The following is a 25,280-nucleotide window of genomic DNA, read 5'->3' as shown; positions in this document are numbered from 1 at the left end:
CAAAACCTAAAACTGGGAAAAAATATATATATACACATACATATCTATCTATCTATCTATCTATCTATCTATCTGAAACATGAAAGGCACCCAGAACTAGATAGAAATAATTAAAGGCTTACATTACACATAAAATTTGAAGGAAGAATTAAAACTGCAGACAATTGTTTGGCTAAGTATGTACATGAGTGTATATGGGTGTACAGATGCGCGTGCGTGCGTGTGTGCGTGTATTTAGGTTCCTGATCACCCAATGTATTGTAGCATAACAAGATAAACTTCCATTTTTATCAATGAAAACGATGTTGACAATGAGACGCACTGTAGTCCTAGGGGGATTGCGACTCTCTTTACGTGTGGCTGGTTATTAACTTATTGAGGAATATGGGCGATAAACAAGGAGAGAGTGTGAGTAACCAATAAGAAGAGAGGAAGAGTCCATGGACAGCATTAACAAGTAGGTTCCCCAGAGTTTGCAGTGAATGGAGTAATATTAACGCCATAAAGTCACGGGTTATCCTATGGGGAACAGAGAAACATCACAGCGCACACATCTGCACACACAACCGTGGCTGCAGCCAGTGAACACAAGTCCTCAATAGCTGCCAGGTTTTGCACACTCTGTATCACATAGCTTGATGATTGGCTTTCATTTTTTTTTTTTTTTTTTTTACTCAATACATTTTTTTTTTTTTTAACGCATGGCTCAAAAGGCGTCATTATCTGTGGCCCTGATTGGTTACAACCACATACCATTTTTCTTCTTCATCCTCAACTGCCTTTGCAGTTTAACCTCATCCATCTTCCACTCACTGGGCTCCCGGACACCAAGTAGGAACGCAGCGATAGGCTGGAGGTCCCTGAGTAACCCATCCAAGACTCTGCCCTTATCAAAAGGCTATCAGATTCCTGCTTGGGGACGCGGGGGGAGGGGGGGCCGACGTACACGAAACTGTAGTCATTGCGGACAAGCCCAGCTCAAGGTCTTAGCCCGTGACACCTGCACGGAGCCATGAAGCCCCGTCTCCCCGCTCGTGCCCTCCGGCGCTGCCAGGGACAGTAGCGTCGGCCTCGGGCAGCCGGGCTGGGGCTGGGGCGGCGCTTCTCCTCGCCCCCCTCCCCGCCGCCCCCCGACACCCCGAGCCCCGCTCTTCCCCGGCGTCGCCCTGCCATGCCCATCAGCGAGCGGCCGCGAGGGGCGAGGCGAGCGTCGGTCACGGACAACAGGTATTTGCCCTCTCGTGCCTATTGGCGTGCATCATCGGGGACCACCGCCGTCCGTGAGACCCAGCCCCCGGAGTGGGGAGCCTGGGACGACCGTGGGGGTGGCCGCGGCAGAGCAGGAGGTGGGTGTGTGTGTGTGTGTGTGTGTAGGGGGGGTGGAAGTGGGAGGAGTGAGATGCGGGGTAGAGGGGGGGGGGGGAAGCGGTGGAGGGGGGGGGTTAGGAGGAGTAGGGAGGGTGGGGGGCGCGTGGGTACCCAAATTGACTCGCCGGCTCCGGAAGCTGCCGTGTCTTTTTTCCAACGCCGGCGGTTTCCAGCGGCCAAGGATCCGAGAGTAAGTGGGTGGCCGGCGGCGGCCGGGGCTTTCGGCCGGAAGGACATTTGCATCCTTCGCTCGGTCACTAGCCGGCATGGGCCGCGCGCGGCGGGGGCGGGCGGCGGCGGCGGCGGCGCGGCGAGGATGCTGAAGCCGGGCTGAGCCGCCGCCGAGCGCGGGGACCGCGAGCAGCCCGAGCCCGGCTCGCGCCCGCGCCCCTCGCCCGCCCGGAGATGCGCCCCAGCCTGCGCCCGCGGCGCCCCGCAGCAGGCAGTAAGTTGACTCGACCGCGGTGGGCAGTTTGAGTGGCTTTTTTTTTTTGGGGGGGGGAGGGGGTGGGGTTTGGGTACGGTGGGCCGAGGGGGCTTAAGGGAGGCTGAGAAGGGGACTTGCTAGACGTGGCGAGGAAAGTTCGGAAAAGCCTCGCTCCAGCAGGCTCCAGTGCCAGGCTTGAGGGAAGCGCTCCTGAACGCCTCGCTCGCTCGTCAGTGGATTTTTTTTTTTTGCAGCTGGGCACGGGATTGTTGACTCGGGTCTGCAGAAAGTGCCCTGTGCACTGTGGTTTTAGGAGAACGAGAGAAGAAAATAGCCCGGGCAACCGGAACAACAAGAAACACAAAATAACCTGGCAACTAAAAGCTGAAAGTTACCGTTGAGATTGCAAGTTGCCTTAATTCCCTCTTCCACTCCCCTCCAAAAAAAAAAAAAAAAAAAAAAAAATTCAATTCATAGCTGCTGGTTTAGGTTTTCAACTTCTCTGCTTGTTCTCAATTTCACTCTAGATTTATTTTATAATCTGTAAAAGAAAAAAAAAAACAAGCAAGCAAAACTGAACAAAAATATGTTAGTTTTGCTTTTAAAATAAAATAAAATGTGAAGTCAATCTAGGCAAATGCCTGGCCACAATAATCGTATGATAAACGAACAGGGAAATGTTTCTCAGTGGGTGGGAGGCAGAGTCGGGCCCCAATGTCCTGACTGCTCTCACGCCTCAATCTTTGATTTCACTGGGTAGAAGAGTAGGAAAGCTTAAAGAACTTTCCCAAAACAACTTCAGCCTTTTACTCAAATTGCAGATAACCAACTTTTAAAAATAGGTCAGCAAGGGCCAGCCTATTGTCAAGCAAATGACCAAATAAACATGAAAGCAGGCCGAATTCTAAAGGTCTTTTCGAAAATAGAAACCGGGAATAATTAGTCTAAAAATGTTGCAGTTTCTGTCACATGGAGCAAATTTCATTATAAGAGGGACAAAGAAACAACCAAAAGAAAACAAAAACAGTCCCTTAAGTAGAAAGATGTGTTAAACTTAGTGGGAAGGTCACTGGAGAAATTGTTGTATTACTGTATTTTCTGCAAAGGAAAAATAATTAAAAAAAAAAAAAGATACCTAAAACAGAGTCCACTAGTGTAAAATAGGGACCTCCATATGCTAGCGGGAAGTCCATAGGTCAGAGTGGTTCAAAGTTTTGAACCAGCTGCTGTAGCTGGAATGATGTCTCACATCTGTAATGCCAGCGCCAAGGAGTCTGAAGGTTGTCGTGGGTTTGAAGCTAGATTGGTCTACAGAGGCCAACCAGGGTTATAGAGTGAGATGATGTCTCAATTAAAAAAAAAAGGGGGAGGGGGAAGCACGAAAATTGAAAAGAAAGAAGAATAATGCAAAGTAATTCTGAAACCCTCTGTCATGAGAAAAGAGGAAATTTAAAGTTATCCTTAAAATATCATTATTTCAGTTTTAAATTGTATTACCTGTTTTTTCAAAACCACTTCGTCTATATTACATTACTAAAAACAAAACAAATCCAGGATGTAATTTGCATTGTTTTATATAACTAGGTACTCATCTTGGGATCTCTACACATAAAAGCCTTAGTGTTTTGGGCATCATAGTTGCTGGAATATCCTATTTATCAAAAGCAACCCATTCTGCATGCAAAATTTCTCTTTGTAAAAATTCTATGTGTGCCTTTGTGATCCACTGAGTAAAATGTAATCCAGGGAATGCATTTATTATGATAGTGTGTATAAGAGAGAGAGTGATTGAAATTTCAGACAGTAAGAAAAAAGAAAAGGAAACATCTATATACGGATCAGAAGAATAAGGTGTCAGTGGATTTCTAAGCAGTTCCATGGTACGCTAAAAGAGATGAGTACTTGAATCTCAGAGACGCAGCTTATGACAAGGGAAAGCAGGGAATTTGTCGCAATTTCCTTACAGATAGCAACTTCTCCAGGTGGAGTTGAGTTGTGGCCATGTGCTTGCTTCAAACTTTTTTTTTTTCTTGTCCTACTCATAAGCAAAGCTTGTGTTATTATCTCGGAAGATTGGCAAAAAAAAATCATTTTATAAATAAAACAATTATTTTAATGTTTAAACCATTAGTGTCTGAACCAGGCTAGAAGCCTGTGACTCATGCTTTTCCTTGTGCACTATTGAAGGAAAGAAGAGTTGTAGCCAGAAAGGCCAAAGACAGCCCTAGTCCCCACCTCTAAATTCTGCCCACTGACTGTGAGGTCCGTGTGGGCTTGATACGCCATCCCAAGACTATGCTTTCCTGGGTGTATCTCCTGGCTGACCTCAGGATCAGAGCTGGAGTTATGGGTGAGTGACATCATTGCAGAAGGCTCAGAGGAGTAGTGCCTCTTAAGCCAGGAGCACCTGCCCAGAGGATGCTTTAGGCAAAGTTGTGAATAAGCTGCTCTCTTACTTTTGTAAAACTTTCTCTCTCATATAAAGCCTGAGCATAGATTTAACCCCAAGACTCCCAATGTCACCGTTTGGAATTGTCAAGCAATGAGATCTAACCCCTCCCATGTACTCCCTGCACTCTTCCCATGTCTGATTTGCTCGTTCGTCACATAGTGAATTGAGTGGGTGTCAATTACTGTGAGCTCAGTAACTGCAGGTCAAGCACCTTAAATATGTTGACTCATTTGGGGTACAAAATGAAAGACCATGATGATTTTCTTCTACTGAGAAGAAAACCCAAGAAGAAATGGCAAGTTATTGCGAAAGGCAGATGGGGGTTAGTATTAGCTCCTGGTGTTATTCTCAACCCTAGTCACCAGGTTATCTTTTATAGTACTTAATAGAGTAATATGCCAGGTAGGAGAGATTACCTGACTTTATTTTATTTTGTTTTTTTCGAGAGAGAAAGAGAGAGAGAGAGAGAAAGAGAATTAGTGCACAGGGCTTCTGCCACGGAAATTGAGCCACCTAGTGGACATGTGCAAACTTGCATTTGTCTCACCTTTGTGCATCTGGCTTATGTGGGATCTGGAGTGTCAAACATGTGTCCTTAGGCTTTGCAGACAAACACCTGAACTGTATAGCCATCTCTCCATTCCTACTTGACTTTCTTAATGCTCAATGATCAGAACCACCAGAAATGGAATCTAAAATGACACCAGATTCAAAATTGGCATAGTTACCATTCCAAGTTCAGATTCTCCTTTGGCTTTACAAAGTGTGACAATGAAACTGGGGATAGTGTCAGGAAGATCCTGGGCTAAGATGAAAGGAAGGAAGTTGGAAGATCCGAAGGTGCACCTCACTATAGGAAGCTACTGTAAAAGTATGCCCACAGGTTTGATCTTGAGGGATACTCAAAACCAAGAGCTTTGGGCTGTGTTTAAAGTAGAGAGCTTTTTTGTATTTTCTTTCTTTTCCTTATTTAAAAAAAATATATTTTATCTGTTTATTTGAGAGAGAGAGAAAGGGAGAAAGGTAAAAAAGAGTGAGAAAGAGAGAATGGGTGGGCTTTCCAGAACCTCTAGACACTGCAAACAAACTGCAGATGCATGTGACCCTTTGTGCATCTGGCTCTCCATGGGTACTGGGAAGTTGAACCTAAGGCATCAAGCTTTGCAAGCAAGCACCTTTAATTGCTGACCCATCACTCAGACCAACAATTGTTTATTAATGTATGTTTATTATGCAAATCAGTGTATTTCATCATGACATGTTCATACATGTACATAATGTTCCTCAATCATATTCACTCCCATATTCTGTCTTTCCCTTTCTCCTGCTCTCACTGGTTCCTTTTCTCTTCCCTAATACTCTTAGTTTCACATCTTTAAAAAGGTTTTTTTGACAATTTCATACATATCTATAATGTAGTTTAACCCCATTCAACCCCATTATAGTATCTTATTCCCCTCCCACTAAAACCTGTCTTCTTCCCAACTAATCCTACATTCTGGTTTATTTGTTTTTGTGGCCCACTGAATTAAATCAGGGTTCTTTGCATCAGAATGAGTGGAGGGTTATCTACTGGAGTATGGACTATGTACTAATGCCTTACATCATCAAAAAAGTATGTCTGGGGTAGAGATCTTCAATGTCCAAAGCAGAACACAGACTCAGACTTCTCTTATAAGTTTGCTCGGAAAAATGAACTTAGGCTTCTCTTTGGAAAATATTGAGATATTTGTATAAAAGGACAAAAGTGGTAATACAAAAAAAAAAAAAGAAGTAGGTAGAAATGGTCACATAATAAGCTAAAGCAGTGCATGGAGATATCACTGTCTTCTGCCTAATCATTTCCTGAAAAATCTCCAGGAAGCAAAAGGCTATCTTTAATGAGTGAGGATAAAAACAAAATGGTTAATTTAGGTACCATGGGAAGTGTTACGGAGTCTAACATGATTACTGTCACTTTTCTTCTGATCACAGAAGACAAACACTAACAAGGAATAAAATAAAAATCTTATAGGCATAGAGCCAAAGAATATTTTAGGTTTGGTCTTTCTCAGCATGCTAAATTTATACAGCTGAAATTCCTTTTTTTTTTTTTTAAAGCATTATCTGAGTCAACAATTTGAAATGAAGAATTTGCCTTTTAATAAGTAGCTTGTATTGCCTTGTAAATTCCAAGCACAATGTCCTTGACTCAGTTATTTTTGATTGGCATATTGCCAATCACTTTAGATACAAAAAGCACAAAAACCATTATCTCAAAATCAGAAAAGACATCAATATGCTGTCCAAGCACAGTTGATTCTATAGAGCTAATCATGCACACGTGTGTGTGTGTGTGTGTGTGTGTGTGTGTGTGTGTGTGTGTGAGCATGTGCTGGAGCTTCACAGATACATTCACATCATTGGTCCTGATTCATTCTCTTGTCATTTGTGACATTTCATTTTGTGGGTGGGAACAGTGTGTTGAGGGCTGATTGTTAAATGCACTATTAAAATTGGCTCCTTTGCTCACTGGCTGTCATTCTCTTACAGAGTTTAATAATGGTAGGGATTTTTATTGAGTACTTACTGTATGGACAATGCCTTATAAGCATCTTGTGCATTTAATCTTGGCCATAAACTCATTTGATAATACTATTTTATTCATGTTCTTCCCATTTTATAGACATACAAGCTTCATGAGGTTAAGAGAGACTTTTCCACAGTCACAAACTGGCAGTAATAGGACTGAGACTTGAATCTACAGTCAGGCACTAGAAACCAAGTTTTCAGACAAAATGCTTCAGATTTACTACTAACTGTCCCTGGCTTGTTATAATCCAAGAGAGTTTTTGCTAGTCTGTCCCTCCTTTGTCTCTGCTTACATTTAGTCCTGTCTGTAATTTCTTTCTTTTTTTTTTTTAATTTATTTATTTGAGAGCGACAGACACAGAGAGAAAGACAGATAGAGGGAGAGAGAGAGAATGGGCGCGCCAGGGCTTCCAGCCTCTGCAAACGAACTCCAGACGCGTGCGCCCCCTTGTGCATCTGGCTAACGTGGGACCTGGGGAACTGAGCCTCGAACCGGGGTCCTTAGGCTTCACAGGCAAGCGCTTAACCACTAAGCCATCTCTCTAGCCCTAGTCTGTAATTTATTTCTTGACAGTCAAACTCCTCTTGGATTCACTGTATACTGAAATATTTCCCTTCATGGTAGATCTTTATCCCCGCAGTTTGTCCTTTAGTGTCTGACACCTTGGCGATTCTGTTTGGCTTCTTACCGTGGAACAAGACCCTGCAATGCCACTGACATGTGTGTTTGCCTTTAAATCTGGATGACATGGAAGGTGGACGTTATCTGGCTTCCTCAGGGAGGAAGGGAAGCCTGTTTATTCAACTTTGGAACTTTAGTGCTTTTCAGGCACAATACTTGAGCTCAGCAATTCTTTTAACCAACTGCTTTCAACGTTCGAATTCAATCCACTGTAGCAACAGGGTGATCTCCTTCTAATGTGTTCAGACTTTATTCGCAAAAGACCAGAGAATGGACTTTCAATAGTAAGCTATGATATCTGAACCAGAGTGTGTATCTGAGAAAGTAGAACTCATGATTCGTATAAAATCACCCAACACATATTTGTGAACCTCTGTAGGTTGAGTTGTATATCCTTACTGCAAAATGCTTGAAACCTGAAAGGTTTCACATTTTTGATCATTCTTGACATTTTGGGATACTTGCTTATATGTGATGACATTGTTGGGGATTAGGCCCTCATACAAACCTGAAATTCATCTATTTTCATACAAAACTTATAAATAGCCGCAAGGTAGCTTTACACAATCTCTGCAGTTTTTGCTGTGGGTTTTTTTGTTTGTTTGTTTGTTTTGTTTTTTCAAGGTAGGGTCTCACTATGGTCCAGGCTGACCTGGAATTAACTCTGTCATCTGAGGGTGGCCTTGAACTCATGGCAATCCTCCTACCTCTGCCTCCTGAGTGCTGGGATTAAAGGCATGCGCCACCACGCCCAGCTCTTTGCTGTATTTTTTTACTGGCAACTGTCAAATGAAGTTTCTGGAGACATTTCAGATTTCACACTAGGTATTTATATAGGGGGCATTGTTTGAGCATGACAAATGATGTGTTTACTTGTTTTGTGTGTATATGGGCGTAGCAGACAGCTTCAGGTTCACTGAGATGAACTTCCAGACCAGGCACAGTTATGGAGGAAGGGATTTATTGAAGCTTACAGATCCAGGAGAAGTTCCATAATGGCAGAAGAAGCTGGCCTGCCTTCACAGGCCCAAGCAGAGAGAGAGAAGCACAAGCCTAAAAGCCAAATGCCACAGCACACTTCAAGAACTCCAGCTAGGCACACTTTGCATATCTTTAGATTGAAATCAGAAAAACCCATCACCACAACTTAAGATCCACCCAGTGACACTGCCTCCAGCCAAGCAGCCAGCAGATGCAAACTTCAAACAAACTACTGAACATATTGGGGGCCATCTATTCTATTCAAACCACCGCAATGGGTACGTATGTTTGTGGAGGTGCTCATATGTCAGGGCACCAGTGTTCAGGTCAAAGGACAACCTCAGATGGCGGTCCTTCTTGGTTTCTACCATGGGTGAGGCAGGGTTTCTTATTGTTCACTACTGCATGCACCAGGCTAACTAGCGCACAAGCTTCTGGGATATTCTCCTGTCTCCATCTTTCTTCTTGCCATGGGTGGTCTGGGGTTCGTCCATAATTGTGTTCATCCTTCTGTGTGGCTTCTGGGATCTGTGCTAAGGCAGTCACACCTGCACGGCAAGTGCCCTGTTCATTGGGCCATCTCTCCAGCTCCATATATATTTTCTAAGTCATAAATTAGGAATATCAATTGATACATAAATTCTGAGGTCTAGTTATTAATAATTATTTAGAGAGAACATAAAATAAGATTAGAATAAGTGAATGCTCTCTCACTCCTTACAAATAAATAAATAAACTATTTAAAAATAATAAAAATAACATTCTCTTGCAAGACAGTAGTGTAAATTTGTGAAACCATATATTAAAATCATTTCTTGAACTCTTATTTTATTTGAAGAAAACCTCCTTAATTTGATTTTAATTCCTCCTTATTGAATTAACTCAGCCATGGGTAAATTGTGTCTACAAGCATACGCTGATACCTTATTCTACTAGACAAGAAAAAAGTCATATATTGTTTCAGTCTGCACACTCCCTGTTCCAGAGAGCCATTTTTAGTGTACATAATAAGTTGAACTCTACTTTTTAAAACATCTTATTTTATTATTTCTTAGAGAGAAAGAGTGGGGGGGGGGAATGTGGGTGTGCCAGGCCCTATAGCCATTGCAAACCAACTCCAGACGCATGTGCCACCAGGTGTATCTGGCTTGCTTGGGTTCTGGGGAATCAAATCTGCGTCCTTATGCTTTACAGTCAAGCACCTTACCTGCTGAGCCATCTCTCCAGCCTCCCAACTCTACTTTTTTGAATGATTTTATGTTTCTATCTTTTTGCATTTAGATGTTATTAACTATGAACTGGATATAACATGACTTTTCACAAAAATCTGTATCTAAACAGTAACTTCTTAGGTAAGATCATTTTATTTTATTGCTCTTTCTAAACCATACAAATCAAACAAAAATTGTAACCAGTAGAAGGCCAGATGGGAAAAGGAGTGTGGTAGCTATTGAAAATGTCTTTGGAGTATCATTAGCTGAGCAGTCACAGAATGCTGTCATCCCAGTGAGAGAGCAGGACCTTGCTTAATAATTTTCTTTTCCTTTAAAGAATCCCAATTTTGATTGTTCATCATGAGATATACCATAGGGAATGGTTTGGAAAATACACTGCATGTAAAATTTCTTAATAAGTAAAGAAGCTAATTTAAATATCATTATTTCATTTCTTTCTTATGTACTGAGGTATAGGGGTAACATCTTGGTCATTGTACTCACAATGCCTCAACTCAAATCTAGACTACTAGGTTAATGTTCAGCAACCTTTAGATTTCTTCTTATAAAAGAGTGATTGTGAAAATGGAATCCACTTCATAAAATTACATGTTTTAATTATGTATGTGTAGTGTTTAAAACAAAACACACATAATCAACACTTAAAAATATTAGCTGTTTATAACTCCCAGTTTACTTGGAATATCACCTCAAATATCAATATCAAGGAAAATGTTCTTGAAAACTTTGAATGTAAGTATAGTCCTTATTTTAGTTTAATATTAAAATATTGCATAGCTACTAATAAATTTTATTATCGTAAGTCCTCTTTCTAGAGGGTCTTCATTAATTTTTATCCAGAAAAGCATTTATTGAATTACAGAAAAGAGGTCACTGTTAACATTGATGAGTTAGAAATGCGTATAAACTACCCAAGGGAGTCAATGGCACATGATTAAACTTCAGAAATTATAATTCTCATCATTTTCCCTAAAGCCATGATCAGAAGTCTTTCATTTTCTTCTTGCATCCTGAAAACACAGTCACTATCACCTATTTAGTATAGCTGATGATACGGTTTTGCTCTCTGATGACTGGACTGCTGTTTGTACTTGAGGGAAAGCATGACCTCTTGTGTAAGGACACCTGTCCCTAGATCGACAACATCTGAGTGATATGAACTGGAACAGAGGAAGAAATAAGGATGCTATGGAAAAGCATTGCACATCCTTGACCTGAAAACAGAGCTCGAGGCAGAAAAGATGAGTTTGTAGTTTATTCAGCAACTTGGTTTGCTGACACAGGGAATATAAGGAAGTGTTTCATCTCTGGCTTTTTACCAAGGCAGCCCTTTGCTGGCTAATGAAAAGTGAAAGAGCTAGGGAATTCTCACTTGTCATGCCTTTCCTCCAGGGGATTTTTGGTGATCTCAAGTAATACCCAAGTGCTTCTGGGAAGTTCAAGGGTTATGCAAATAGAGCTGTCCCATGAAGAAATATAAGCACTCACACCGTTCCCCTGTATCTTATCCCATCTTTCAGCGACTGATGGGAGGCACTTGACCAGGGTAAGTGAGGCCATGAGTCTGCAAAGCATGCAGGTTTGTACAGGCAGAAAGTTGCCCTGAGTCAGTGAGTGAGAATGACCCAAGAAATCACACCTCACCAAGTTGCCGAGTATCTTTGACTCTGTGTTGCTTGGGAAGGAAGGGGGCACTGGTACTGAGAGGAGAAGCTGAGTTACAGAGGAGCAAGCTGAAGTCCAGAGTCAAGCAGCACTCCCTCTCCTCCGGCTCACTTTGCTGCTTTTCATTGCAGCTGCACACTGTGTGGTTGGCGGTCAGGCTAGGAGGCGACAGTGAGTTCAGGTGTATTACAGGCAACCTGAAATAACCGTGTGCATGAAGACAGGTGAATTCATGGTGAATCTCCATCTCAGAATAACTGAGCCATACATTTCCATTCAGTCGAAAACATCACTCCCACATTACCTTTTCCTTTCCCTTTATAAAAAAAAATGCAAGTATTTAATGTTGCTTAGTAACCTCTCTTGCCTGTCGTTTTGGGCCGCGCATTAACGACTTGTAGCTTCCCCACACTTGTCCCAAATTACTAGACTTGAGAAAGAGAAAACAAGCTCATGAGTCACTTTGCTATCCTGTTGTTCTTATTACCAGGAAGGGTGCTCTATTGTTACATAATGTTGTTTGCTGCAGCATATGTTGGAACTTTCTATTTGGCAAACAGAAGTTCCTTTGCTATCACCAGTTTCAGAAGGCATTCCATGCAAGCCATTCAAAGGATGGATGGCTATTACTAATTGTGCCTCTCTCTCTCTCTCTCTCTCTCTCAATCTTTCTCTCTCTGTCTGGTTTGGAATGTGCTCTATCGAAAATCTGTAAGTAACATACACTTAACGTTACCGAAATCACAGTGATACTATGAACAGATCCAATTCCCGTTTAATATGCTGTCTATGAAGACATTAACCACTTAAACATCAAATATGTGTCATCAAATGTTCATGTAGGTAGCTTGGATCAAAGGAGTATTATTATCTCCAAGTCAACATTTCCACTAGAAGAGCAAAAATCTTAGCATTTCACTTTAAGTGTATGTTACTTACAGATTTTGATCTTTTGTGCCAGATACTGTTCTAAGCATTGGGGGTAAATGTGAAGTAGTTTTTAAAAAATTAGATACAGTAGGAGTGAAAGTCAGGTGAAAAGGTAGCAGTGAAGTAAATGTATTTTAAATATCTTAGTGTCAAAGGAACACAGGATTGTAATAGAAATGAAGTGGCAATAAATATCTGTAAGCCAAAATAACCCCCCCCCTTTTTTTTTTCCAAAAAGCTGCTCTTGGTCAGGTGATTTCTGCCAGCAATGTGAACCTGACTGCATCACTACCTTACATCAGAATAGTAGGTTCAGGGAACAAAATTATGGCTAGAATCTGACCTTGTCACTATGTTGTGAATTAGAAGAGATATATTGATGTAGAAATGATAATACATGGATTATGTACAGTGGTAGATGTAGCCACATATTATTATAGATGAGAAAAAATATTAAGGAATTAATCCAATTATTTAGAATCTGAGTTGAAACTTGAAGGAAGGTCATGAATTCAGTCAAAAAAAAAAAAAAAGAATGACAAAGGCACTTAAAATATCAATTTAGAGATCCCTTTAATTTTTCTATGAAAACCAGCATTCTTTTCATTTAACCAAGGCTAAATGTCAAGGAAAATAAATGGGAGCAGTAAACTAGGAAGGAGATGCATTAATTATGTTGTGTAGAGGAGAGGCTGTTGAAGCTATACCAAGATCAGAATACCTGGAGGGAAGTATTAGCGTGAACAAGAAGATAGCTTTAGGAACAATTGTGGACGTTTTTAATATTTCTGGAATACTTGCAAAGAATGACCATGTAATTGTCATTGCAAAGGAAATTTATGGCATTATAAAAAGCAAGGGAACAATGTACCATTAAAGTAGAGATTGTCTCCAGGGATGTTATTAAGAGGTTAAATGATATGTGGACTGAAAAATATCAATTGTGTTTGGATATGGGGAGATGACTAGTGATTCAAGATGCATTCAGAAGTCATGGGAACGAGTGAAACCCAGATGAAATGTGTTGAGTTCAGGAGAGAGAGGAAGAGTAACTTACATAAAAAGTATATCTATGAAGGTTGAAGAAATACACAGCTGCTTCTGGGGACTAAGGGCGGGGGGGAGGTTGCAGAAGCCTTTACTTTTCTGAGATGGGATGGTTTTTAGCATATGTACTTACCTATGGGGATGAAAGTGTGAAATAATGTAGAAAAATGAAGAATATTTGTCCTATATATAAGAAAGAGTTGTTGAAAGGCTATACAATATAAAGAATGGGCTGGCTTTAACCAGAAGGACCATCCATATAAATAAAGAGGGGCCAGAGAGAGAAACAATCTGAATAGGTGTGTAAGTTTTCAAGTGCTTATTTAATCATATTTCTGGAATTTCAATTTTCTTAATATTGTTTTTTAAAAAAAAGTAGAGAAAGTTTGAAGTTTCAGATAGTTAGCTTTCAAACTCCCCTCCCCCTTATTATCTAAGATATATGCCAACACCTAGGCAATGTTGGAAGGGTGCTATCTGCATGAAGGGTCATGCATTTTACAATGATAAGAGTTTACTTCAATGCCTAACTCTACTCAGTCATTTGGGATGTGGCATAAACCATCAAAGAGTTTCTCCAAGTTGTATTGTTTTATTTATTTATGTATTTTTTGAGATTAAAATGCTCTTACCTACCATCCACTGTCATGTCTCATCTGCTTTGTTACTCCTGGTTAGAAATCTGAACGGGGGTGTTCTCTTTTCCATATCCCCTCTCATTTTTATGACTGGTTAAGGTTTGTAGGCATGTCAGTCCTATTCACTGGGAATCCCTGATTATCTATCTACATTAACATTCCTTCTCACTCCATGCTAACCATTGGTCAGTGACTCTCTTAGGAATCTTAGCACCGGTGTCAACCCAATTTTGGACTCATGAAATATAATACAGTCATCACATTGCTCTGTCCATCTTCCTCAAACCACCATTTATTTGAGGTGCCTGGATTTCTTCTAGTAACTCCTTCCTCCTCTTACTCTGCAGAGAATGCCTAGACTACAACTCAGATGGCTGTCTTGCCCAACTCTGTTGACATGCTATCTCTTCCTTCCATCTCACACATGGTTAGATCCTTGCTATTACAGCAACCCGAGTTTGTTTTTGTAAGTGGGGCATTGGATGCTGTTGAAAATGATGAAAACTGATTTTATAATAATGTAACTCTTCCAAACACCCATATTAGTTTTACTTTCCATTCTCCATGTCAGACTTCTCACAAAGCTCTGACATGCATGGACTTAATGGTTCCTGTAGAAAAGAGAGACTTGAGGAGTGAAGTGTGTTTTCCTTGTGCCACTTAAACGTTTAAATGAAACTTGTACTTTAATTTAAAAACGTATCATTTACCACCTAAATTTATTCTTCTTTTCCACCCACCCCTACCGTATTTGCTTCTTTTGCTGGTAGAGAGCTATATAACATGGCTCTCATTGCACCTTCAAGAACGCCCATTGCTACTTCATTTGTATTTCAATCCTGTGTTCCTTTGATATTAAGCTAATTAAAAGACCTTTACCTCAATGCTACCTTTTCACCTTACTTGCACTCCCAGTGTGTCTTTAATTGTTTAATTACTTAACATTTATCTCCAAAGCTTAGAACAGTGTCTGGCATGAAACAGATATCTAAAAAGCGCTACATCCAATGCTGTGTGAACTGCGATATGCCCCTTTCTTTATTGGCAATGAGTTGTGTCATAATCAGCTCTCTGTGCCAACAGTATTTGTACCCTTTAGTCTTCTCTGTCAAAGAGTGGAATGATCCCCTCTTTCATTCTCTGAGATATACTTGTGCTGCTCCTTGCAAAAGAGCCTATCATTTAGCCAATTTCTCCCACTTGGCACTTAATGGCAATAAACATATTTGTTCATTCTGAAGATACCCAATCATATGAGCCTACTTCGAGAGACCAAGTTTATTTTTTAATTTGCCTAAGTAAAGTCATTAGAGCTTTATTTTAGAAATTTTCACAAATTAAGTTAGATATATGCATTGTTTATTTGTGACAATTGTGAACTAATTTTGATATTCATACCATGAGCCTGAATATAAAGAGGGAGAAGGAGGTGTGTTGGTTTCAGGATTTGACAAGAACAAGCATGGAAACCACAAAGACTCCTCTGAAGGAAACAGAGGCTGGGAGGTCACATACATAGGAACAATGGAAGATAGCTAGTGACTTCCCCAGTGATGTGTCACTTCGGCAAGGTCTTGTTTCAACGATGGTGCGCCAGTGGTAAAAGGAAGACCGTTTCTCTGAGCCACAAGTACTGAAGTATTAGTATGGCCAGTGATCATTTTCTCTACGTTAGATTGAGATGTAGACAGTTCCTTGTTCATGTCCTTGATTTCTTATAACCCTTCTTCCTCTCTTATTCCTTCCATCCTCCCTTTGACTTTGAGCAGTCTCATCCATCACAGCCCATTATTTATCTTACATGAATGGACTTTCCTTTTATCTCAAAATTCAAGTCACGAAATGAAGTGATGCCCAGAGTATATTTTTGAACTCGGGATAATTCTCTATTTAATTTTACTTAAATAACATAAATAAGGCTATCTGTGATCTATAAAGTATGTAATTAGTCAAATTTCCTGAAACAAAATACAATGTGTACCCTCATTATTTTTATCAGTAATATTTAAAAATATAACTTTGCAATATATATATGTATATATATTGCATGTTTAACTTTTCCTCTTTTTGGTTCTAGACATCACTGAAAGAGGTTAATGCATTTTTTGGTATAATATTTATTCCAGGCCAAAAAAGAGAAAAACGTAACAACAATTTTATTTGGATAAATGATTTCTTTGATATATCTACGTTGAAGCCTGATTCTATCTTGGTTAACTCAAATTTCCCTCTATCTTAATTTGTTTTGATACTATTAATTTAGCAGGATTTTACCCCCTAAAGTGGAATTTTATGTCCCTATATTAGGACTTATTTCTTTCAGTTTCTGCTTTCATGCCAAGTGATTGAATATAAACTATTATTTGATCCCTCTAAGGACCTTTTTCTTTTTCTCTTACAATGAATAAAATATTGTTGGCCTTATATTACCCAGGGAAGGTTTATTCCTGGCTAGTGTGACTGGTTTTCTAAAACACGGATGGAGGTGATGAGCTACCTGTCCCATCTCCTTCCAAAGGGGTTTGAGGGAAGCCTAGCCAGCCCTATAGCACTGGAAAATTGGCTGTTTTGATGAACCACTAAGAAATAAAGTATAGAGTTTTACATATTTTATTTTATTTTTTGGAGCATCAAAGTTCTCTACAATGGAAGTATGGTGGCTTGTCTTTCCCTCTGGAGAGTTGTAGAAGGTTAGATTCCATGGACTTCCCTGTGTTTGCTGAGAGGATCCATCCCTCTGCATGAGTACCAGGTAGCACTGAACTTTGGAAATGCCCGTGTGGGAAATAAAACAAAGCTTCAGGTAGGATTTACTCATTTGCCTTCTTAACCTTGTGTTTATTCTTTGCAAGGTTTATTTACTGGTGTGATAATAAATTAAAGTGAAGGCATGGCTGAGTCAAGGGGTCTTCATTCTTGCAAATGCTAAAACAAGAACCAGCCTTTTTGTTCTGAGGAGTTTATAGACTGTGGTGGTTTGAATAGAACAGATGGCCCCCAATATATTCAGTTGTTTGTTTGTAGTTTGCATCTGCAGCCACCTGGCTGGAGGCAGTGTCACTGTGTGGATCTTAAGGTGTGGTGGTGGGTTTCACATTTCAACTAAAGATATACAAAGTGTGCCTAGCTGGAGTTCTGAAGTGTGCTGTGGCTTTTGACCTTTAGGCTTATGCTTCTCTCTCTGCTTGGTCCTGTTAAGGCAGGCCAGCTTCTTCTGTCATTTATGGAAATTCCCCTGGATCTGTAGGCTTCAGTAAATATCCCTTCCTCCATAACTGTGTCTGGTCTGAAAGTTCATCTCAGTGAACCTGAAGCTGTCTAATACACAGAGTCATAGATAAGAACGCCTTTATTGGACTGGCTTATAGAGGCATTGCTGCTGCATGCATAAAAATGCCATTAACACTTGCTACCTGTTGCAGTTCCACAGTCCTCCTTTCAGACCTACCAAAGTACTGTCCATATAATCTTGTTATAGTTCCAGGATCATGAAGTCAGAAACGTGATACTTACCTGGCTTTTAGTCACTTGTACTTTCCAATTTTGTATTTAACGAAGATGGTGCATACACTGACTACACACAGCCATCTTTGAAGCTTGCTTTCACGCAGTATCCTGTCCGTCCCTGAGTTTTTACATATATAAACCTTCCTTTACCCAAAGTGAAGATGAAGGAAGAACAAGTGGAAATGGAAGATTTAAGAAGCATTCTTTTCCAAATGCCCTGTCCTTTATTTATACTCTATTTTTCTCCACAGTAGATCTAGCAGTGATGATTTTTTGGAACTAATAAGAAAAAATTGGCATATTATATTTTAATTGTAACTCTTGAAATAAAATTATGAATTCTGGGCACTGATTCCTCCTTGTAAGTTTCCATATATAGGACTCTGTATTTCCACAAAGATTAAAAAAAAAAAAGAGTCCTATAAGAGTTAAGACACTAAATAGCAAAGGGAACTTTAAGTATACAAAAGACCATCTGGATGATGACACAGGAAATTTCAAAACTAGTTTATATAGTTAAAGGAACTATGGTAGAAGTAATATTTACTAATCATGCTAAACTTAGAGAACTTCCTATATGACCAACTCATTTTTCATTTAGTTATAATCTACTATCAGTATTATGCTCAATTGGGCCTTAAATATCTTAATAATTTCCTAACTACAAAATGCATTCAACTGTGGTCAGTTCTGTAGTCTCTTTACCATTTATTACTTGTATTAGCCTTATCCTCCCTTGTCATTAGGCAGAATACACAACCCTAACATTATAATAGTGACTTAAGCAGTCCAAAGCATTTAATATAAATAAATAATAAATAAATAAATAATAAAAACCTCTTAAAAGGCAAAAAGTGGTAACACATGAACAGTTTTTACTCCCACTGAGATTTTGAGTAAATGGCTATAATTGACAGTAATGAATTTCCTATTACCTAATGTAACAAAGATGGTTTGAGGATTTACTTTCTGCCAAGTTTTGGTCTAGTCATGGGAAACAATGTTATATTCAAGAACTTGGGTTTCCTTAGAGGACATGGAAAATGAAGATTCAATGAGAGACATAATTTTTTTTTGTTTTTTTCTTTCCTAATTTTATTTGTGCTGAGAGTACAAATGCATTTGAATTATACACAAGTCTTAACATACTGAAAATCTAAAAACCATGTATTTGTATTGTTCCTTTAAATTTTTACTGATAACTTCCATAAATACGGACAATATACCATGATCATAATCCTGTCCCACCACACTTCCTTTTTCCTCTCCCCAGTGTTCCCTCCAGTGAATCGCTTCTTTTTAAAAATATATTTTTACTTGTCTTCAAGAGAGACACCAAGAATGAGGCAGCCCTAGGGTCTTGTGCCACTGTAGATATGCTCCAGACACATGCACCGCTCTCTGCGTCTGGCTCTATATGGGTCAGGGAAACTAAACCTGGGCTGTCAGGCTTTCCAGGTAGTGTTTTGATGTCACTTTTTAAAAATTTTATTCACTTGAGAGAAAGAGGCAGATAAAGAGAGAATGGGTGTAACGAGGCCTTCAGCCTCTGCAATCAAATTCAGCTGCATGCACCATCTTGTGCATCCAACTTAAAATGCATCTTAGGAAATGAAACTGGGGGCTGTGGCTTTGCAAGCAAGCACCTTGAGTACTAAACCATCTGTCCAGCCCTGATGTCTTTTTATTATTTATTTATTTTTGGATTTTCAGTGTATGGTCTTGCTCTAGCCAGGTTAACCTGGAATTCACTATGTATTCTCAGGGTGGCTTCCAGCTCACAGTGATCCTCCTACCTCTGCCTCCCAAGTGCTGTGATTAAAGGTGTGTGCCCCCACGCCCAGTTAATGTCATTTATTTGGTTTTATTTTTCAAGGTAGGGTCTCCCTCTAGCCCAGACTGACCTGAAATTCACTATGTAGTCTCAGGGTGGCCTTGAACCTCTGCCTCTGGAGTGCTGGGATTAAAGGCGTGTGCCACTTTGCCCAGCTTGTGTTTATTTTTATTTGTTCACCATTCATGACATGCTGATGGGTCCAATATTGCTATGGGCTTTTTTCAGGGAAAACAGTTGCTGTGAGGTCATGAGAGCGGCAGCCACTTTGTGGCTGGACTGAAACGTTCTACTCTGTGTTTTCTCAAGGCTGGTTCCCCAGCTGCTCAAATAACATCTCAAAGGTAGCAACAGCCAGCTCTGCATCTCATGCAGCACCTGAGCACAAACCCAGGGACTTAGCTGCTTACTCATGTCTGTGAGAGACATAATTTTATATATGCTAAATAAATAAAAGAGAATAAAAGGAAAAAATAGGGATGGAGAGTAGTATTATTTTAAATAAATGTGCAATTTTAGATTTATTTTTTTAAAATATGTCCTATTCTTCAAACAGTTTACATTTGAAATGCCTCTAAAATATTTAAGGGGTGATAATAAATAAACAGTTGGATATGAGAGGCTGAAATTAAGGAGTATTGTGGAAAATTTTAAATGGGGGATATGTTCAGCTTATGAATAGAGTACACAAATAGAAGAAAGTTTCATACTCACCCCAGGGTCCAACTATCCTGGTTACCAAGTCGCCCAGTATTTCAGGAGGGCACCTACACAGTTGTGCCAGCTGTTACTCTGTGGACCAGCCTGATGACTATGGATCAAATACAGGATGAGCGAGCAAAGGGTGGTCTTTGCTGACCCAGGAAGGTCTTTTTCAATGGAATATGAAACAAAGGACCCAATCACAGCATATTAAGTTGTAAATTATTAACAGCAGAGACAAATCTAGCAACCACAAAAAAAAAAAAAAAAAAAACCAACCTTATAACATTATATTTGACCTACTTGAGATTTGAAAGGCTTTTGGAAGTGATCAAAAACTGAGCATTGAAGTATATGTTGGCATTAATGGTCACATGAAGCTCAGGAGGAGAAGCGTGCAAACAGCTGTGAGTGCAAGGGAACCTTGAGAAGTGAGGGAATCCCGCCCTTGTTGGAGTGCGGCAGGCCATACGAGCTAACAGGAGTCTGATGGTACAAGGCTGTTTAGTCTTCAACCGTTGAGCTTCATAATGATTGCGGAGTTAAGTGGCAGGCAGACATGTGGCAGTGTAATGTAGGTTTGGCTGGAGAGGTTATATGGGCTGTAGAGTATACGAGAAACCGTAGGATAGCCTGATGGAAGTTACTAGCAGGTTAACAAGCCATTGTAGCAATTAAAATGAATGACTGATTACTTTAGCCTGTATTTCAGGAAAATTCAGTAAATGGTCAGAAAGATAAATTTTAGTGAAATTTATGAAATGCAATTTGACAGGGCTTGTGACATTTTGAATATGAGTACAGGAAGAAATAAGAAGGAAAAGTCAAGAATGACCTTCCAACTTTTGGCATTTGCAGTAGGGGAGTCAGTGCCTTGCATCAACTGAGAAAACCGGGGGTGAATTCTCTTCATTTGCTCTTACTTTTGTGAAATGAATGAATTCTAGTGAAGCATCATTTTGAAGACACATGGGTTGTTCCAATTTACCTGCCAGACTATTCTGCCTATACAACCTATTGACTTCTAAGAACTATGAAAATGGAGTTTGTTATCCCTATATGCTGGTCCCAGTCATTGTGGAATGTTTCTTCTTCCAAGATCCTCCCAACTTCCTTAGTATGTGGTTCATCTTCTGTCACCTGACTTTTGCCCTCTCTTTTCTCTCTAGCCCTTCCTTTTCATTTCGTCCCCTCCTAGGCACTCTTTGACTCTTTTCATTTCTAATCTCTTCATTTTTCAGTCCATCTTGCTTCTTCCCACTTCCAGTTCTTATTATCTGTTTTCCTCTAAGAGATTCTGATTTTCTCTTTTCTTTCTAAATAAGCTGTAGATTCTCTTTGCCCCCCCCCCCACATGCAAACGCGCACACACACAGTTTCCTCTAATCTTATCATAGTTGTTCACATCGTTAGTGATTAAAAACTACTCACTTTATATCTTGGCTTCCGGACTTAGTGTTGTAGGATTTGGACTGACATATTTAACCACAATTCTGTAATTTTCCTGTTTGATTAACATCACAATACAATTTCATGGCTGTTTGTGTGTCTAAATACATTGAAATCTCCTAGCGAACTCCATGGCACTAAGTTAGCATGAATGAATGCCCTTTCTGTTGTAATGCTAAGAGCTTCATTATGCCTCTTCCATGCACATAAGAACAGGTAACTACAGATTAGACACACCTTTTATTTTCCTTTTAAGTACCACTTCTCACTTGTTGCCTAGAATGTATTATTCTTTCTCTCCTGGTAAGTATTCCTTATATCACAATGTCTTCCATGTAAATTCTTTCACCTTTCCCAAAAACTACCCCCCAACATTCTTTTGCTTCTTAACTGTTCCACTTTCCCCAGGCCCAGTTGCTATATCCTAGCTTGATCTATTTCAACATATAACTTTTTAGCTCCATGTCTGTAGGAAGCTTTGTTCTGTCTGCAGTATACAGTAGTCTTTGAGTACAAAAAGTAATTTTGTTACATTCATAATTATTCATGTTTGTGAATGGCTGATTGTGACTGATCAGAGCTGGCTATACCTTTACACAGCTGTATGCATTTTCTCTTTTCACACGGAATGGTGTTGCCTCTACTTCCATCGAAGGATATCAGATTAGATGGCCTAAATCTTTTCTTAAGGATCAGTAGTCTTCTAAGATAACAGTGCTATCAAGAATTCTTTTTTATTAAAAAATGATTTTATTTTCATTTATTTATTAGAAACAGAGAGAGGGACACAGAGAGAGTGTGAGTGAGTGAGAATGGGCACGCCAGGGCCTCTAGCCACTGCAAACGAACTCCACATGCATGCGCCACCATGTGCATCTGGCTTACATGGAACCTGGAGAATCAAACCTGGGTCCTGAGGTTTTATGGGCAAGCACCTTAACCACTAAGACATCTCTCCAGCCCCTACCAAGAATTCTTAAGAACATTTTTAACCAAGTCCTCTGGCCACAGTATCCCTGCTTTTATTATCCAAATCATTATGGTTCTTCTTCCTTCTCCTCTTGCCCCCATCCTCCTCCTCTTTCCTATTTGACTTAATTGCAAGGAACCCATTTCAGGAAAGGTGGTAGAGCAATGGCTTCCTACTGTTCCATTCTGAGACCTCTAGTAATCAAATACTTCCAAATATGGCACAAATGGAACATCTAATATCTTTTCTGTTTGCTGCCTAATTTCCTCTGGTCTAAGTTCACCCAAGCCATGGCCTTCAGAGCATGAGTTGCCATCCTTTCGGATGTTCTGAAAGCATGAATCAGGATTGATTCTCAATTTTATTCATGGCAGCACTTGGTGGTAATTTATAGAGCTTGAGATGAGGGTTGATTTTCTTTTTTCCCCCCTCTGAAAGCTTCAGGGTTATTTTGTCAGGATCTGGAAAATGTGTTGTAGGAGCAGGGTGATAAATTGAGTGTTGCCTCTGAAAAAGGCAGGCTGTCAGGGAACATATTTATCTCCTTTCGGGAAGCAGAGCAGGGTAAGCGTGGATCTTTTAAAAAGCTGAGTGAGAACCTTTGAAGGCGAGAGAGGTCAAACTGGCAGGACTTTCTGTTTATTGGTAACATGCAGGCTAGCTGGGCAAATAGAGAAACCTGAAGGGCAGGCTCTTTCAAAGTCAAGCCTTGTTTTCTCATAACTACCAGAGTGCTAAGGAAACACTGGCCACTACCTGGCTCTTAATTGAACTTCTAAAGTGTTATCTGCAAAAGTAAGGACAGAGTTTATTACAGGGGCTGTGGTTGGTATAACAGCGCCAACCATCAGCTAGGGAGTTAGCTGGCCAGTCACAGGTGCTTGCTTGCAAAGTCTGTTTGCCTGAGTTCCATTCTGCAGTACCTGTGTAAGGCCAGATGCACAATGTGGCACCTGCGTCTAGAGTGACAAGAGCCCCTGGTCCACCCATACTGTTTCTTTCTTTCTCTCTCGCACATAAATAAATAAATATGTATATATTTAAAAAAAGAACCAAAGAATAATTTTCTAATCAGGCAAGTATTGCTGGAAGAGGGAGGAGTTTGCTAAAGACATGAAGAATGCAGGAGAACTGTACTTGGCAATGCATCCTTACATTGTGGAATTGCAACCACATGCTATACACTAGCATTAATTACTGTTATTACTATTATTGCTAAACATGTTTTTATACTTTCAAAGAGGCATTTTACTTTGCAAGGGAGAGGTGATGGAGATCAAACCCACAACTTCATGAACAATAGGTGAGTGTTCTACCACTGAGCTCTATCCCTACCTCTCACTTTATCTTTTTATTCAACCTAAACTTTCAGCCACTATCTTCCAACCAGCACTCTAACAAACCATATTTTACACAGCAATTTGGAAGAAAATTGAAACATTAAATTTAGTACTATCTATTAACCTGCAAGCCTACTCCAGAGATACCCTCTCCTTTCTGCACTTGTGAAACAAAGGACTGGCTCTTCTGAGACACCTGTCTCTTCATTTTAACAGACTGTTGGACCTTACCCTTTTGTGGCATGCGCCCATCAGCTATTCATTCTCATTCTTTCTCTGACTTTGATTCGTTGATAAACTTCCAAATATGTCTACAATCCATGGACTTTTTATGTTCCAAATGTACTTCTTTCACTAATAATCAATCTGCTTAACATTAGTAGATTGAGGACAATTAAAGAGCAACTTATTTCACTTCTTTTTCAAGCTCAATTAATGAAGGCACTAAAATGTCAGTTATGATTAAAAAGTCTAAGATATGTGGGATTTAGAATTTCTAAAACAGTAATGAATTCTCCAAAAGATACAAAAGTGGTACATGTCACTCAAGGTGATAATAAAATACGAACCTCTGAGTGTCATGGAGAAACAATTTGCTTTTCATTTGGAGCACATCATTGAAGTTTTCCCCAGAGAATTATTGGCTCTTAGTTTGTTGTTCAACAACCCATCCTCCACTCCTATCACGTTGCAGCTTATCCAGATGAGTAGTAAATGGGAAGTGAATCTGAGGAGGCATGCAACGTCTCCACAAGGTGTACACTGTGCATCCCATGCCAAATGGCATCCCATGAGCCGCTGCCTGTGTTCAAGTGCTAATAAATGTTTATGGTGTCATTGCTTGCATGCATCTTGCCTCTCCATCTCATCCCCAGAAATTTGAAAGAACTTTTTTTCTGACAGTTTTTTTTTTTTTTTTAATGTAAATGTTTAAGATCACTTCATGGGAAATGTATGTTAATAAAACCCCAATCAAGGTTTTGTTTGGAGAAAATACATTCCTTTTTGAGGCAAGCCCAATAGACTGGCCTTTTTTTTAATGCAAGAGAGAGAGAGAGAGGGAGAGGGAGAGAGAGAGAGAGAGAGAAATGGTGTAGCAGGGCCTTTAGCCAGTACAAGTGAACTCCAGATGCATGTGTCCTCTTGTACAAATGTGCGACCTTGCATGCCTGCATTACTGTGACTTTGGCTTTCATGGGATCTAGAAATTCGAACATGAGTTCTTAGGCTCTGCAGGCAAGTGCCTTAACTGCTAAGCCATCTCTTCTGTCCAAATACTTGCTTTATATAATAGGCAACAGCTCAAAATATTCTAAGAAATAATCAAAACAAAAGACAGTGCCATATAAACAATTCAGTGGCAGAAGAATATTTAGTATATGCTTAATCTCAATTGTTAGCATAGAAATTAAGTAAGTACCAAAGTATCAACAATTAATGTAAAATCTTACAGTCCGCCTATGTGATTGTCAGCACTTTCAA

The 25,280-nt window shown here is 39.9% G+C and overlaps 1 protein-coding gene across 8 annotated transcripts in view; it reads left to right on the top strand.

Moving 5' to 3' along the window:
- The first annotated feature begins 1,130 nt into the window (after positions 1–1,130).
- Positions 1,131–25,280, top strand: part of Dgkb (diacylglycerol kinase beta) — a 690,706-nt gene continuing 666,556 nt past the window's right edge. For 4 of the 8 annotated variants that reach the window (XM_045135969.1, XM_045135968.1, XM_045135967.1 and 1 more), the window contains exon 1: positions 1,769–1,813. The gene's annotated coding sequence lies outside the window, so the exon portion shown is untranslated. Of the gene's footprint in view, positions 1,347–1,507; positions 1,559–1,768; positions 1,814–9,813; positions 9,834–25,280 lie in introns of those variants that run through there. The other 4 variants (XM_045135964.1, XM_045135963.1, XM_045135965.1 and 1 more) reach the window with 4 other exon arrangements.

Source organism: Jaculus jaculus, chromosome 16, assembly GCF_020740685.1.
Source record: "Jaculus jaculus isolate mJacJac1 chromosome 16, mJacJac1.mat.Y.cur, whole genome shotgun sequence".
NCBI lineage: Eukaryota > Metazoa > Chordata > Mammalia > Rodentia > Dipodidae > Jaculus > Jaculus jaculus.
This window is presented reverse-complemented; position numbering and strand designations above follow the sequence as displayed.